This window comes from Alosa sapidissima, chromosome 14 (genome assembly GCF_018492685.1).
Source record: "Alosa sapidissima isolate fAloSap1 chromosome 14, fAloSap1.pri, whole genome shotgun sequence".
NCBI lineage: Eukaryota > Metazoa > Chordata > Actinopteri > Clupeiformes > Clupeidae > Alosa > Alosa sapidissima.
The window spans coordinates 29,300,075-29,316,159 of NC_055970.1; the positions used below are offsets into that span (position 1 = coordinate 29,300,075).

Here is a 16,085-nt window from a genome sequence, read left to right on the forward strand (position 1 = left end):
GGATTAGGGTGGATTTTTGACGGCGTTTCTCTCTGAATTATAGCTTTTCACATGCCCTTCATTGTCATCTCTTTATACTTCAAACAAGAAATTGTCCAACTCTAATTAGTCGATATAATTGCAGCCGGATGAAGCGCTGCCAATCGGACCCAAGCTCGAGCAAGGTGGAGTGGTTTTGTTCTCCTTCGCTCCTTTTCATCTGTAGCTCCTGTTTTTTCCCCTCCTCTCTCTCTCCATTCCTCTCACTGTCTCTCCCCCTCTTTCTCAAAGAGAGAAAGGACCCTCTCGAGAGGTCTGGAGGTTACATGCGCATTATTAGAGCATCACTTGTGGGCAATTATGAGACCCTCAACATCCTCTGTACCTGCTGCAAGCTGCGGTTTATGGGGGACAAGTGCAGACATGAACAGGCCTTTTTGCAGCTGCTATGTGTTTCTCTTTGTATTTCACCCTCTCTGATTTTGACAGTGACACCGTGTGAAGCATTGTTTGTTTGTTGAGATGGAAGGTTTTAGTGCATGCCCTCTCAATGAACACTCGAGAACGAGAGAGACATGGTATACTACCTATATATCCCACTGGCTGTTTACCGGCAAATCGTTGGAAATTGGCACCATCATCGAACCGGCGGCTCTTGGGCTCTTCAGCAGGACTGCCGACCTTTGACTTCGGCCCCTGGTCCCTCTCCCTTATCACTCGACCTTTCCCCTGGAGTTCCTCTCCAGCTCACATCACCTTGAAGTACGCCGGTGATGGCTTTTCGGTTTGCATGTTGTCGGTGTGGCGCGGTGCTGCGCGACGCTCAGGTTGGTGTTGTCAGGTTAGACAGCTGAGATGGACCGGTCCTCCCCGCTCGGCAGGCCGTGGGTGGCCTCGGCAGTCCAGCCTAGCTGTGTTCAACAGTGGCGACAGCCTGGCATTGTCACATCATCAATCATGATTATAAATCCTAGTGCGTCCTTGCTACGTTAACTCTGTGACCCTATGCAGCCAATCTCAATTAAATCTCTGATGAATATATGATTCATCCACACGCACTGTCACTCGGCTGTCATTCATTCGCTGACAAGAGCCCCGCTTTTATTTTTGGCTCAGATGCAAATATCATCTGAGGGATTTAAAGAAAAAAAATAAAGAAAAAATAAACAACTCTGAGAAGTGATTATGACTGGGAGGAAGATGTTCATTCAACACCAAAGGGGGTTAAGCCAGAGTTTGGCTGGCAAAGGCAGGGCCAACTGAGACATATAGCTCCAAATCGGAAAAGTTTGAAGCATTGTTTTGAATCTTAACAAGGGGACTTAGACAAGGAAAATAATTTGTCTTTCTCTTTTTTCAGCTTTCCTCTTCCCATTGCATGTAACCAAGCACATAAATAGCTATCTTAACACTTGATGCTATTTTGAATAGCGGCAGGTCTCTGTGGGTTTTGGGGAGTGAGGCAATTTGCTTGTGAACAGGTGCATTTTTAATGCTTTCATACAATTAGAACAGAGTTTTAGCAGAAGCATTTTCCCTCTTTTTTTTCTTTTTGATCGCCTTGCCCATTTCATACCTATTTTGAATTGATTTGGCTCTCTAATTAAACTGAGGCGAAAATGTTAATTACCTAACAAGGTCACCTCTTTCTATTACCAAATATAGGGTTGTTCTTTTTTTTGCAGATTTCCCCTCTATCAACATTCAAAAGGAAAGCCAGGAAACAGTGTTAATTGCCTATCCTCAACCCTATTTTAACTTTGCATCTTACTCATGTAGTTCCATATTTAGCCCATAAAAAGAGTCTTATTGTATTGTCATTCCACTGCCGCTGTTCTTCTGTCTGGCACAATGTGTCCAGTCATCACAAAATCCCTTTGTTTAAACTCTAGGGGATGCGTAGAGGAGAAGTCGTGGACATATGGAGCTTTTAAATGGTGGTCTATTAGAAAAGAAGGCTGTGTCAGATGTTAAATCATGCAGCTGCTTTGCATTTAGAATGTGATTAGGTTAGTTAGATGACATTATTTCTTTAGATTCCTTTGAGCTTAAATTTAAAAATATAATGAGACTGTCTTCTTTTGTGTATATTGTCTAGTGCCTTGGCCTTGAAACATTTTTTGCTTCTTGATTGTTATTGTATACAAAGAACCTGTTGTGTAAGTCATGTATGAGTGTCTTGTGCTCTTTCCAAATGTTAGTTGCACACTCCAAAAATCTCACTTTCTTTTTTATTATTCGGGGTTGAACATTCAAACACAATGAAGTACTGTTGTTAGTTTGTTTCTTAGTTTGTTTCCAAGTGTTCTAGATCCCACCAGCCTCACAGGGCCAGATGTATATTAAAAGTCTACAAGCATCCATATAGAAATGTGGTTTAGATGTGGGTGGAAATGCTCAGTATGTTTGCACCATTCTAAACAAATCCAATGCCATCTAAAGCGGCAGCTCAAAGTAATGGTGTTTACATTCAAGTAGGAAACAGCACAGAAAAATATGAGTTTTCTACAACTTATTCTCGCTGGGAATACTGATAATTAGTGCATGTTTGTTAAATTGTGAATTTGATGACTCTAAGAGATTCACAGTTTTATTTCATTTATACTATAGGCCCAAGTTCCACATACCCTACATCATGGAGATGGAAAAAACATGGAGGTCAGCTGGCCTTGAGGAGAAAAGGTAAAATCAGCTACCATGATATTGTGATCATTTTTGTTCGGTACAATTTACGTGCGAACACTGCCCTAAAGATTGGAGCAAATATGCATGTTCTTTCATTTCTCTTCATAGCTTTTGATGATGATGTTTATGTGTTAAAGCCGTTGTTAAACAGTATCTACTATTTACCATAAAACCTTGATTTAAAGCTGAGTCCCAATTACACCATGTGCTAACTGCATGTGAGCAACCGACTGTCTTGTACTGTAGCTTTGAATGCTCTCTCAGTCCACACTAAATCCGTTATATATATCCCGGTTTATTGTGTCATATTTCTTGTTCAAAGTTGCAGAACAACATGGGCGACAGAAAAAAGAAATAGAAACGGGGGTCAGATAAAAGTTATGTTCAAAACGTTGCGCTGCATCGTGCTGCACAGCACTGTGCTCCAACAACTGCTCCCGAACCCCTTAAGAGATGTGCTAGTGACAAAAAATAGCATCTATGGGGTTTAGCCTCCTTGCTAACACGCTTGACTCCCAATACACTCAGTACACTTCACAATTCCGGATTAACTTATACTGGCAGATCAACTTCTTGGTTACGTCAATACATCGACAGATATGGGTCATATCTATTGTTGTTATCTTCAAGACTACCTTGTCTCACGTTAATGTAGACCGACTTGTGAAAATGTTGTGTGCCACTGCCTCCAGCAAATGGGAAAAAGGATTTAGAATGTACATTGCCAGCTACATTGACAACTACGAGGGTAAGTGAATGATGTGCATAGAGCCCATCCATGGCACAGAGTATATTGTTTCTCATTTGTTTAAGAAGTGGGTTTGGGGGGGGTTAGCCTGGCTAACACCAGATCGATTCTCAAAAGTGAATTGGTCTGGGGACCCTTTGTTTGCTTTCATTTGTTCAAGTACAGCAAGCACATCTTATAAACATGTCTTAAATGGAGTTGTTTACTCAATTCCATAGAAGATACATGTTCGTGACATTTAATGCTGACACCGTCAGCACAGCCATTGGTTTAGCCAACAGTGCTGCTAATATCATTGTACAAAAGCCTGTTCCATACCGACTAAGCACTTGTGATTGGTTCCTGGATTTTTGGTGATTTTGGAAATTGGTGTGAGTTGGAGGATAGCCAGATTGGTCTGCAGAGCAAATGCAATTCACTCACAGGTTTGTCTGGGTTCACCCAGCCACACCCAGCCACAAACAGTGATGTAGCCTACTATAATGTTCAGATAAAGTATTCAGAATATTTCCAACTATCTTCAATATAATAGAATAATACATACACGTTGTATGTGAACCCCTATACTATATGTAGCAATCAAAAGCCATTCAATCAAGCAGTCAAGCCATTCAGTCACGCAATCAAGACACGCAAAAGTTAACTACTTCAATTCATAACTGCTTATTGTAGGTTCTAAAATCAGATGAAGCCCTTTTATGAACACCATTTTTGCACTGGGAGTGCACAGGCCCCCTCACCACACCCACCTTGCTGCAGCCCTGTACATATAATATTGTAATCTGTCCACCACTGTACAAATATGTACACGTATGCTGTTGTACTTACCTGTTCTATGCTAAACTATAAGTATTTCCCTTCATTTGCACTTTTGGTTAGATGCTAAATGCATTTCATCAGCTATGAACTCTGAATAATGACAATATGAATCTGTGTTGAACTGTGCTGTGAAGGCCAGTATACTGTACAGGGTTTCTGACTTGGATCAAAAGGCATCATGTACAGCCACAGCAGCTAGTGGGGCAGGTGTAGGTCTTCTTTATTTTCAGCATGTCTTTAGACCTTTGACAAAACTTTGGTGAAATCTCACATCATGTAGATCTTTGGCCTTTTGAGCCTTGCTTTTTTTGTAAACCTATCCTTGAATTACTTGAAAAGGTTGACTTACTGTCCACCAATCTGATCAGTCCATAGCTGACCAGGACTTCTCAGTGTAGCCAGGTTGTTAATCCTGCATTCAGTGCATCATTTATCTGCATCGGAAAGCAATATTTCTAATGGTGTGATGTGATGGACTTGCCGTCCAATAGCACTATTGATTGCTGTTGTCCTGGCTGCTGCCATGTTGTTTTCCAGAGGCGTACCTTGACCTGGCGGAGAGCCCTGCCTGTTCTTAGTGAGACGTGCAGGGGATGGGGCCGCCGGGTGGGCAAGGGTGATGGGAGGGAAGCAGCAGTGAAATTAGGTGTGTAATGGGAGGTTGATGGGGAGAGATTGTGTGTGGTGACCTCAGCTCAAGTTCCTATCCTCCCCTATCTGCAGCATCCTGCCTTACCACTTGGCCATGCCCTTCTGTGTGCACCCTGTCATATACATTCACTTTCTCTCGGTTAGACTGCGTCTCTCTCTTTCTCTCTCTCTCTATCTATTTCTCTCTCTCTGTCTCTCTCTCGATCCCCATCCCCATGCTAGCCTGCTCGCCCCTTTGGCTGAAGAGATGCAGAATGACAATTATTGAAAACACAATTAAAATGGGTTAATCAGATTATTTGTACCGGATAAAGCCTTTGGGATGACATTGAAAGGTTTTTTTTTTGAAAAATCCATGCCCTTCTCCGAACAATGATTAAAAAATATGTGCCGTAGAATGTGGCCACTGTTGTTATGCCAGGGTTTCTAAACTGGTGTTTACATGCGAGTGCCATTGTGTTCCCATGGGGGGTTTCAAGCCAACTGGTTGGATACCATCAATGTTATGTAACTGTCCATGAACTCAAAAACAGTGAAAAAAGTTTCAGTTGTTCAGTTGTTTAGTCATTTTGCACAGTGTGCTAAAGAGAGCAGTGCGGTTTGACAGGCCACTGACAACAGTAGCTGAATGGTTGACTAATGCTTAAATAGCAATTAATACAGCAGTAGAAGGACACCAAATTAAGCCATTGCCTCGCAGTGCGGAAGATCTGCAGTCATGACTGTGCCACACTCTCTGGCTAATGTCAGAGTCAAGAGGATTTTGTCTGTGTGTCAGATGAAAAGTTCTGTGCACCTGGTGGCATTAAAGTCATGTAAAGTCATTTGCATTTTGACTGAAATCAAGTAATGTACTTCATACCCATTTCTTAGAATCCCAAAAGCAAGCATCTGTGAGGACAGTATGTGCTAACTGTGCCTTTGAGATTTATTTGAGCCACTTATAGGCACCATTTCAGACAACCCAAAATGAGGGCCTTGACAATTGATCTCATTTTGTTGATTCAAATCAATCTGTGTCTTAGAGAGAAGAAATGTTTAGGGTTAGGCCATTAATGAAGTTTTAGTAGATATTATTCTGAATCATTTCACAAAATGTCATGACATGGCATGAGTAGGAGACGTACAGCCGCACTGTCTTCCTCTGCCCCCTCACTGGCCAGTCAGGTGAGGAATGTCATCTCCTGTAGTCTAACCAGGTTACCATTTGAATCTAAATCCATGCTTTATTCACAACAGCTGGTAATTTAGTATTATGGGACAATTAAGATATTTGACATCATCCACAATAAGCCAGGTCAAACACTCAACCTTATCCCCAAACGCTACCCCCCCCCCTCTCTGTCTGTCTGTCTCACTCTCTCTCTCTCTCTCTCTCTCTCTCTCTCTCTCTCTGTGTGCCTGTCCTTTTATTGCAGTGTACTTCAATTGAATTCAGGTGTGCCCAGTAGACAAGGCAAAAGGTTGAATGTTCTGGTGAAGCATTAGAGTGAGACACAGAGAATAACATTAAACACTTCCATCCATGTATAACGTCGTACATGTGTGTATGGTTCATGTGTGTGTATGTTTTCATCCCTGCTCATGTGATATTGTGAACTACATTTCATGTTGTGAATGTAGACAAACAGATGTTATTGTATATTTGGGACAGTCACTGAGTTGGGCTGTGTCCCCACTCCTTTCCGATGGTTCACTTGTCTCATTTGGGCCAGGTTGTGATCAGCAACACTACACACATTGCACTAGCTATGATTCAGTGCAGGTTATGTGCATTTGTATGTGCATATGGAAGTGTTATGGGATAATTAAGCTATTTGTGTGAGTGGATGCCAGTATAGGCTTTGGGGATTGGTCCAGATCTATGTATTTATGTTTACATAACTAGCTTACATTTCTAACTAACTTTCATTCTTTCTCTCTTCATTCCTTCATTCCTCTCTTTCACTTCTATATTTCTTCTCCTCCTCCTCTTCCCCGTGGTGTTTTTCTGTCCCTTTGTGTCTTTCTCCTCTCTCCATCGCTGCTGCTTGTTTTCCTATTTATTGCTATATTTATTTTTTGCTGAAAAGTCAGTCTAGTTCATTTGCTAGTCAGTTGGGCAGAGAGGCTCCCTATTCTAAAGCTTTTATTAACATCATGGCCTGCACAACAACAGCCCTGGAATCTATTATTCATTAAGTGTAACCAATATAAAATTTAAAACAGTGTGGTTTTTTGTCAAATTATGTAAGGTCAGCATAATTTTCTGCCTATTACTAATATCTATATCATCTTTGCCTTAGTCAGCTCTATTTAAATATGCAATCATTTACAGCTTTTGACTATATGTGTGTGTGCACCCAATTTCCAATATTCCTCTACTACACTTTTTATGCTGACATCAATGGCAAGCTATTAAAGACAGTATTTCATTATTGGTTCCTCGTCCCCAGTGGTTATTTACAATCCTATATATACTAAGCACTGATATTAAAGGAGACCATTTTAATGAGGTGCTATCTGCCTTAGCAATATGTCTTTCTCCGAATGAGATTGTGTTTAAAGATTTTATCAAGAAATGGCTGTTCGCTGGGGTTATGTTTTGTCCATGAAATATGCATTTCATATCTCTTTCATTTCATTAACATAATTTAATTTGTGCTTTGCATTCTGTGCATAATACATATTTGATTTACAAAACAAATATTTCCATTAGAAAATGAATTTCATGCAGGCAAAAGGCAGAACTGAATGATGTATTGTAAGGAAATAAGAAAAAAAGAATTGTATTATCTTCTTACTCAAAAAAAGCCCTGGCAAGGAAAAATACTCAATAGACTTCTGTGTGTGTGTGTGTGTGTGTGTGTGTGTGTGTGTGTGTGTGTGTGTGTTTGTGTGTGTGTGTGTGTGTGTCTGTGTCTGTGTGTGTGCGCGCGCGTGCATGTGTGTGTATGACCGAGAGAAAGATAGGGTGTTTATGCTTGCGTGTCTCTGCATACATGTGCCACTTTGTGTGTGTGTGTGTGTGTGTGTGTCTGTGTTTTGTTCCTTCCCATGTGTGCGCATGTGTGTGTCCCTGGCTGTGCACATATGTATGGGCATGTGTGTCTATGTCAACAATATGTAAATTTGCATTAGAACTGCAATGGAAGCAGAGAGTATATTGCATTAAGTTTAAAGCAGTATAACTCAGATTGATTTACATTGCGTACTGTGACAGTTTCTCCCTGGTGTTAGCTAAGTGTTCAAGCGGAAATGTGGCTTGGGTCTGCTTTTTTATCATCAATAAAATACAGAGGAATATTATAAAGATATATCTCTGTTTTCAGTGGCACAAAAGAGGAGCACACATCCATTTTAATTCGGTGTCATTTTTAAGAGCATGCATGGTTACACAGGAAACTATGCCATATGAAAAGGTGCTCTGTGTTGTATTTCACCCACCAGTTTGCCATATATCAAACAGCTGTGTCATCTTCATGATGCCGTGTTCTCAGCCTCTCCCAGCCAGGATGGTCTCCTAACGGGGGGTGTTCTCTAAATGTCTGTTTAGAGGTCTTTAGCCACCTCCCCTTGTGACCCAGTCCTCCACGTTTAAACCAGTTCCTGATGAATTATTGAGTTCATTCCTTTCTGTTTCCTCTCTCTCCTCTGCTTTCTGGGAAATGCGACTAGTTTTAATTAAAGCAGTGCACTTTGCTAGTTTAAAGGCTATCAGTGGCTGCTTGATAAGTTGCGAGAGCTCAGGGCTTTGGATAACAAGGAGCGTTTAAACTGGCCCTGGCGAGTTCATATTAATTTGGCTTATCTCCCCGTATAAAAAATCCAGGTAGCATTGAGACAGATCCCCAGCTTTAATGAGCTCAAAATGTAAAGTCAGTGTCAGAACACTCCACTTTTTTATTTCAAAGGGAGTACGAAATAACTTGTCTGAGCTAAAAGCCAAACAGTGAGATCTATGTTTCAGAGGTAACTAGTATTAGGAGGGATTTCAGGCTTGTCTGACATGCGGCGTTGAAGGGAGGGCTTAAAATAGAAAGCGCAGGTATGCGGGAGTGGGGCTTATACCTGCGCTTGCCTGCGCCTTTGGCTGCGCTGAAGGGAGAACGATGAGAGGATCTTACAGGTTTTAAAATCTTTTCCTTTCCCCCCTCTTTTTTTTATAAAAAAAGGGAAATCATCCACCCATTTCATCATCGTCCTGCCATGAAGGTGATTGCCTGCCCGGCTATGGCTAAGTATTTCTTTGAGTCTGTGACAGGTATGTTTAAACTTTGCTTTCCCCGTGTGAGGAGGCAGAGCGGGCACGGAGGGAAGGAGGAGAGGGAGGAGAGGGAGGAGAGGGAGGGAGGGGTGGAGGTAAGGAGATGGAGATCAGGCTTTTGTGCCGTGGAGGTGGTGAGTCTCTGGATGACTCTGTAACTTAAGCCTCCTCTCATCTCCATTTTAAATAGTTAGCTCTCTTGATCACAGGAAATCCTGCAGGAATATGTATATGAACTGCAGATATTAAAGAAAAGTGTTTTTCTTTTTTTTAATGTGGCATTTGAGGCCTGATTCACGAAAGCCCCTGCACGTTTTAGCACTCGCGAAGCCAACACCTCAGTAAAAGAACGATTACAGGTCCAACATCGCAGCTTATCAGTTGGGCTTTGCATGTGATGAATCCCCTTGAACAAATTCAACTTTTGACTAAATCCCAGTGTTGTGCTGAGGGGCCCCGAGAAGAAGTCATCTTAAAGTTGCAGATGGTTCTCCACCACATCTGATCACTCTTCCAGGCTGTGTACACAGTGAGTACTTGCGGTCACTCTCCCTAGCACGGGTGTCTATATGGTGGATATGGACAGATATAAACTGTTTCAGTGCGCCTTGTTGTCCAACCGCAGGAGTCCGGCCGTGATTTGTTTGTCATCGCCGTTCATTTCTCACCCCCTCCTTGCCATCCATCCATCAGGCCCTTACTCAATGAGCACCTTATGGAGTTAGACATAGCTGAACAGTCAACGTCCCCGAGGAACCATGCATCATGCGCTGCTCTGCCTGACACCCAGCGTCGGAGTCCCTCAGCCATGGCACCAGAGGAACCACAGGGCTCCTGCAGACCGGGGACACCGGTACCACCGCCTGTTTGTTAACATCCCCGTTGGAGTCGGGGGCAGTGAGGAAGGAGGAGGAAAGAAAGAAGAGGAGGAGGAGCAGGAGAGAGAGAGAGAGAGAGAGAGAGAGGGAGGAAAAAAATCAATCTAATACTGCAGAACTATCAGATCATATGAAATGATGGATTCTTGGTCGCAGCATTCAGCCTCTGTCTGCCGAGCTGTGCAAATCAATTCAAACAGACACAAAGAGCAAACACACGCGGTGCGCCACAATAGGAAATTGAAGCTGAGCCTCCCTTTTTAAAATATGCCTCTACATATTTGTCTTGTGGATTACCATTCTGAAATGAAATTTGAACAGTTACTTAAAATAATATGCAAAAGATATTTCCTGTTTTGCCGTGCCGCTTGTTTGTTGGAGATGTGGGGTAGCAGCGACATGGCCTCCGTGTAAACAGCACATGCGTGTGTCGTCCCGGTGATTATTTTTCATAAACATTTTTTGTGGGCTTTATCCACCATGCAGGAGGGTTGTGTTTCGTTTGGCTGTTTGTTTTTGTGTCGTTGTGGCTTTTGGGAAAAAATATTTTTAGAATCCCAGACCTCTCCTGATGGCAGCCGCCTGGTTGCTGCATCGTGTGAAATGAGCGCTAATAGTTTTGTGGAGAGCTTCTTCATTTTCTCGGAGAAAATCAAGCACTCGTCTTATTTGTATGATAATGATAATGGCAGTTGCCCATCTCTTGAGTAGTGCATTTTGTCAAATGCCTTCACAACCCAGAGGTAAAGTAGCTGTCATATTGATGAATGAATGTCAAGCGCATGTCATCGGGTAGACCTAAAGGTCATCAGTAGTCCTTGCATGGTCTAGCATTTTCCTAGTCACTCACTGTCATCACCCACTTTGTATATCCATAGGACAATATACAGATGTCACTGAAAATACAACACATCGATGTCATGCTATCCTACAGTGTACAGACATCATTGTCTTGCACACATAACGTAGATTGTGATGCAGGTGATATATGCAGTATGTGTTAATATATAGATTTTCCTGCTTTCATCAACCCTTAGTATCAGGATGGCTTGCCAGATGGCAACTGACAGTAGCTGATCTCTGGGGCTTCAACACAGAAAAGTGTGCTTTCAGGTTAACTAATCATTGTGTTACGTGTGTGTTTGATTGTCTTTGTGTATGTGTGTATGGAGCTGGTGGCTGGCATGGAACATGGCCAATCACTATGCCCACGTAACTTTTCAAACTGGCATCGTCAAGAACCAAAGCAAACAGTAGGTTCAGGCACAAAGATCGATTTGCTTGGCTCTGCAGACATTGTTTGAAATCTCCCAGCCTTTGTGTGTTTGTGTGTGTGTGTGTGTATGTTATCACCAGCATAGAGAGAGAGTGTGTGTGTGTGTGTGTGTGTGTGTGTGTGTGTGTGTGTGTGTGTACGTGTACGTTATCCCTACCGTAGAGTGCACCGCAAGGCGGGATGATCTATAGGACTTTCCAGAATCTCCCCGCTGCCACTGCCTTCATAAAGCTTGTTTAGCGTGGCACATTCATTTCAGCTGCCCACTTCACTTGCACTCGCTCTGCATTGGTAATTGAAGTGATTCTTACTGTGCGGACTGTGAAGGACACAGACCCAACACTGCCCAGTGGCAGCTCTTCTCTGCCTGCACAAGGCCTCACTCTCGCCCGCCATGGGCGGGCTGCTAGGGGGATGAGCCTTACCTCCAGGAGCTCTGAATCCTCTCCTGCGCCACTCACACAATGGCCCTCTCCTCAGGTCACTGAGGGTGTGCAGGTGTGGGCTTCACTCCAAATGAGCCTTAATTACTCCATTGAAGTAATCAGTGGCTTGATTGGTACAGAGCCTTTTCTATTCTCCCCGTTGCCCTTAAGTAAACACTTAAGAGAACTGACAGGAATGGTGCCCATCAGCGAAAGCACCCCAATGCTAACAATTAGGTCTGTGAATTGGAGATGATTTGCAGCAAAATTAATTAAAGCTGTGTGTTGCGTGGCATGTATTTCCTTTAATCACTGGCTGAACTCAATGAAATACAACTTCCAGGACTTTTTGATACATATGCACTGGTGGACCAGACTGAGCTTGACAACACTGTTTGTTTGCGTTCCCAGCTGGATGGTGGATGAAGGTCACCACATCTGCCTCTCCCCAACCCCTCCCCTCTCCACTCTGCCGTCCCCCCCCACCCTGAAATCCGCTGCGTCCACTCGAGGGCCTCCTCTCCAGAGCCTCTCCAGCTCCAGCAGCCGGCTGCATATACACACATCCTGCGTCGCGCAGGATGGACGGACACTCGAGCCCGCCAACGCGTCAGCTCACAACCGAGACATCTGGACGATTGTCACGGACGTTACGGTCGCTGATCGTTGACGTCTCCCATGGGGCAGTGGCGTAGAAGTCGCTCTTGCGTGAGTGGGAGTGTAAAGCAGATGCTGCCGTGTGTGGGTGTCACGTACAAGCAAGGAACTCACAGAAGTGTTTGCTATTTGTGAAATTTCAAAACACCATGTCAACTCGCCCAATCCTCATTACGGGTGCAACCTTTTTCCACTTGATTCTTTCTTATGCGTCCGTATGGATCGGTCACTGCAGTCAGGGATCAAAGAGCAGAAATGGGAGAGCAAGCAGCGGCTCGGAGTTGAAACGAAAACAGGATGAATGAATCATACCTTTTTACTGGAGCACCTCTCTCCGGTTGACAGTGTTTGTCGCTCATGATGGAGAGTAATTCTGTATAACAATTCAATGTAATGATATATAAAAATGGGTGATTACGCCCTAATTCAATTGCACAGTAATCAAATTGCAGTAATGGCCTTTATTTGGGACCTCAATTTATACTTTTCCCAGAAATCATTAAGCAATTTGCTCTTTAAATCCACTTTGAACACATGCACACACACATATACACACACACACACACACACACACACACACACCGCATACACACACGTACTGGCACAAAACAGGCACACAATAGTGTTATGGTAAATGAGTAGAAGGCCCAGCTGGTTGAGTTGCTGGGAGCCGTAAGGAGAGGACCCTTGTCAGAGTCCCAGGGAAACAAACACGATTCGCCTTTGGTGCTTTTTGGACGGCCACACGGCCCTGTATGCCAACGTGCGGCCCTCGAAAGATGCTGGATTTCAAGTCTACAGGTGCGCTTTGCAGGTTGGCTGGCCATTTGTTACCACTGGCTTCTCCACAGTTGACACGTTTATCCCGCCACCCATCTGCCAACGACACCGCCTCTCGGCTACCTGTTGAGGTCTGCCCTCCCTGGGTTGCCGCTGCGCTAACTTAACTAAGAGGGGGGCGTTTAGGGGCAGCGGCAGGCTCCCGTCTCATTCCCACACGCATGCACGAGCCCTCATGATACCACTGTCGGCGCTGATATGCATGACGTGCCATTCTGCATGATATCAGGTCCGGATGATTCCGCCGCTCGCTCTCCCCCCCTCACCCCTCGCCGTGGGGAGGCGGTGGCGGCACGGAGCGCTCAGGCACGACTGATTCCTCTGCCTCCTTAAGAGGCCTGTGAGATGCGCGACGCTGCAGGCTGTGTGGCATCCACTTAGGCGCAGACAGCTCCAGATAACCCCGCGCTCAGCAACCACCCCCCCACCTAACCACCCCCCCCCCCCCCCCTCCAACCCCAAACCACACAGCCAGAGGAGTGACAGACTGCAGCGCTTTACTACAGTGTCGGAACCAAACACGTGGCTTCCTTTTTCCTTATTTGCTCTTCTCTCTTTTACTGTGTCTGTATCTCAGCCTCCTTTACTTCACCCTTCCTTCTCTCAGTCTTTCTACTCTCTCTCTCTCGCTCTCTCTCTCTCTCTCTCTTGTCTAGTGTCTCTTGTCTCTGTCTCTCCCAGTCAAAGTGGCAGCACAGCGGTGGAGCTGTAAGAAGTGACTGGCTTTGATATCTGTGGAGTGGCGGCCTGCAGCAACGCTGCTCGGCTCCTCCTAAAGCTCTCAGCGCCGCGTGGAGCATGGCCCACACTCAGCCCGTGTGTGTGTGTGTGTGTGTGTGGACTCCTCACTCACACTGACAATCGTACTCTTATTCTGATATTGTTCTATACTTTTCAACTTGTCCCTAGAACTTTATGTTGCTCTCTATTCAGGGGGCAGTGTGAACTCTCCCAGTGCTGATTGGTAGGGTGAGGTGTGCGGTTCTGTGACAGCACATTTTATCTTCACGTTTTATTCGCAAACAGACCGGATATGTTATTTTAAATATACAAACACTGGTGACATTATTGTAAAAATGCAAATCAAAACACTCTCTACTGATGCAAGTCCAGACACACACACGCAGAGCTGAGTCGGAGAATAACATTTGCACCGTTTTAAACCTCCACACCGCCTGGCCAGCACATTGGACGGCCCAGTGCCGATAGGTTGGTTTACTGTCAGTGGCAGATAGCCAGGGTCTAATGGAAAGATTCAACACAGCCAAAGAATTGGAATCATTTTTGTGATAAAGTCATATGTTCAGCCTTGAACAACTGGGAGATAATGTTTTGGCTCATTATAATTCCCTGTGTGTTTAAACAGGCGGCACAGAATGCAAACAAAAGCAGATGAAATTTGAAAAGTATTATCAATATTGCAGATAGCGGATGCCCTTTCCAATCAGCACTGGCATATCTCTCACTGCAAATGTATGGTTGAGTAGTTCATTCATTTCTATTAGCCTGTTGTATGTTTCTCTTTCCCTCATATATATTTATGCAGAATTTATGAAAAGGCCAAACAAACTGCCATTAGATATTCCTTTAATTCACTGAGCCGGCTGGCTAAAGGTAGCCGGGTACATTTAAAAGGCATTAGTTTGCGGTGACTGATATTTTTCTGAGCGCTCTCCAAACGGCCATTTCTCACAAGCCACTGCTACAGTCCAGTACATTTATAGAAAGTGCGCTCTGTGTGTGTGTGTGTGTGTGTGTGTATGTGTGTGTGTGTGTGTGTGTGTGTGTGTGTGTGTGTGTGTGTGTGTGAGAGAGAGAGAGAGAAAGTAAGTGAGTGAGTGCGTGTGTGATTCTTGCATGGGAGTATCCTTCTGCACGCCACTCTATGTATTCTTCTGGTCTCTTAATAGCAAGCTGCTGGACCAAAATAATTGTCATTTTCCAGCCAGTGGGCCTAAAGTCATACAACATAATGAAATGTCTAAAAAAGAGTAGGGGGAAAATGGCAGACAGGAGGCATGCTAAATCAAATGCTTGCAGATCTGAATAATTTAGTGGCATGTGAAGGCGGAGAGGAGGCGAGAATGGAGGGGAAGTGTGGAGTCTTAAGGATCGTTTATGTTCACGCCAGTGCGTGTTTGTGCATGTGTCTCGCTGACCCTGCTCACGCCGACCTCAGTGCAAAGAACAATCATAAAAATGAAGAAAGATCCGGTCCGGAAACCCAGCGAGGGCTTGTGCTTGTTAGCAGGCCAGGGTTGGGGGGGGGGGGGGGGGTGGATGTGTTGGGGAAGGTGCTGCTCCCGCCTGTCTCTCCTGCGTGCTTGGGCACTAAGTGTTCTCAGACAGAGTGATGGGTTGATTTAAGCTCTGGTGTGAGCGAGAGGAGATAAATGTCAGTGGTGCTTCTCACCCCCCCCCCCCCACACACACACACAACCCACCCTCGCAGATCCATCACCTGCTATTGAGGGTAATGAGCAAGGCGTGGAGGTTAGCACATTAAAGCAGACCGACCTTGCAAGGCACTGAAGAAAGGAGGAGGGGGGAGAGGAGAGAGGGAGGGAAGGAGGAGTGGAGAAAGAGAAGAATACCCTTCTTCCCTCCAGCCTCTGCATCTGCAGGACTAACACCTGGCTGACATTTTACACGAGCTCAGGTACCCGAAAAAACTCTCCAGTAGATGACTCACATATGACCACACAAACAGCACTCGGTGGACTATGGAAAATGAATGCACATGTAAGACACACACAGAGCTAAGTGTGAAGCCGTGCAGCAAACGTGAGCATGTGCAGCAGTTTGTCCAAGTTGTGTGCGGTGCGGCAGTGTTGTTGTGAGCATGTGCAGCAGTTTGTCCAAGTTGTGTGCGGTGCGGTAG

At 44.5% G+C, this 16,085-nt stretch overlaps 1 long non-coding RNA gene across 1 annotated transcript in view; it reads left to right on the plus strand.

Moving 5' to 3' along the window:
- Positions 1-16,085, plus strand: part of LOC121682379 — a 73,141-nt gene that overhangs the window by 52,936 nt on the left and 4,120 nt on the right. The window contains exon 4 of the long non-coding RNA XR_006022544.1: positions 2,590-2,661. This is a non-coding gene — a long non-coding RNA (uncharacterized LOC121682379). The remainder of the gene's footprint in view (positions 1-2,589; positions 2,662-16,085) is intronic.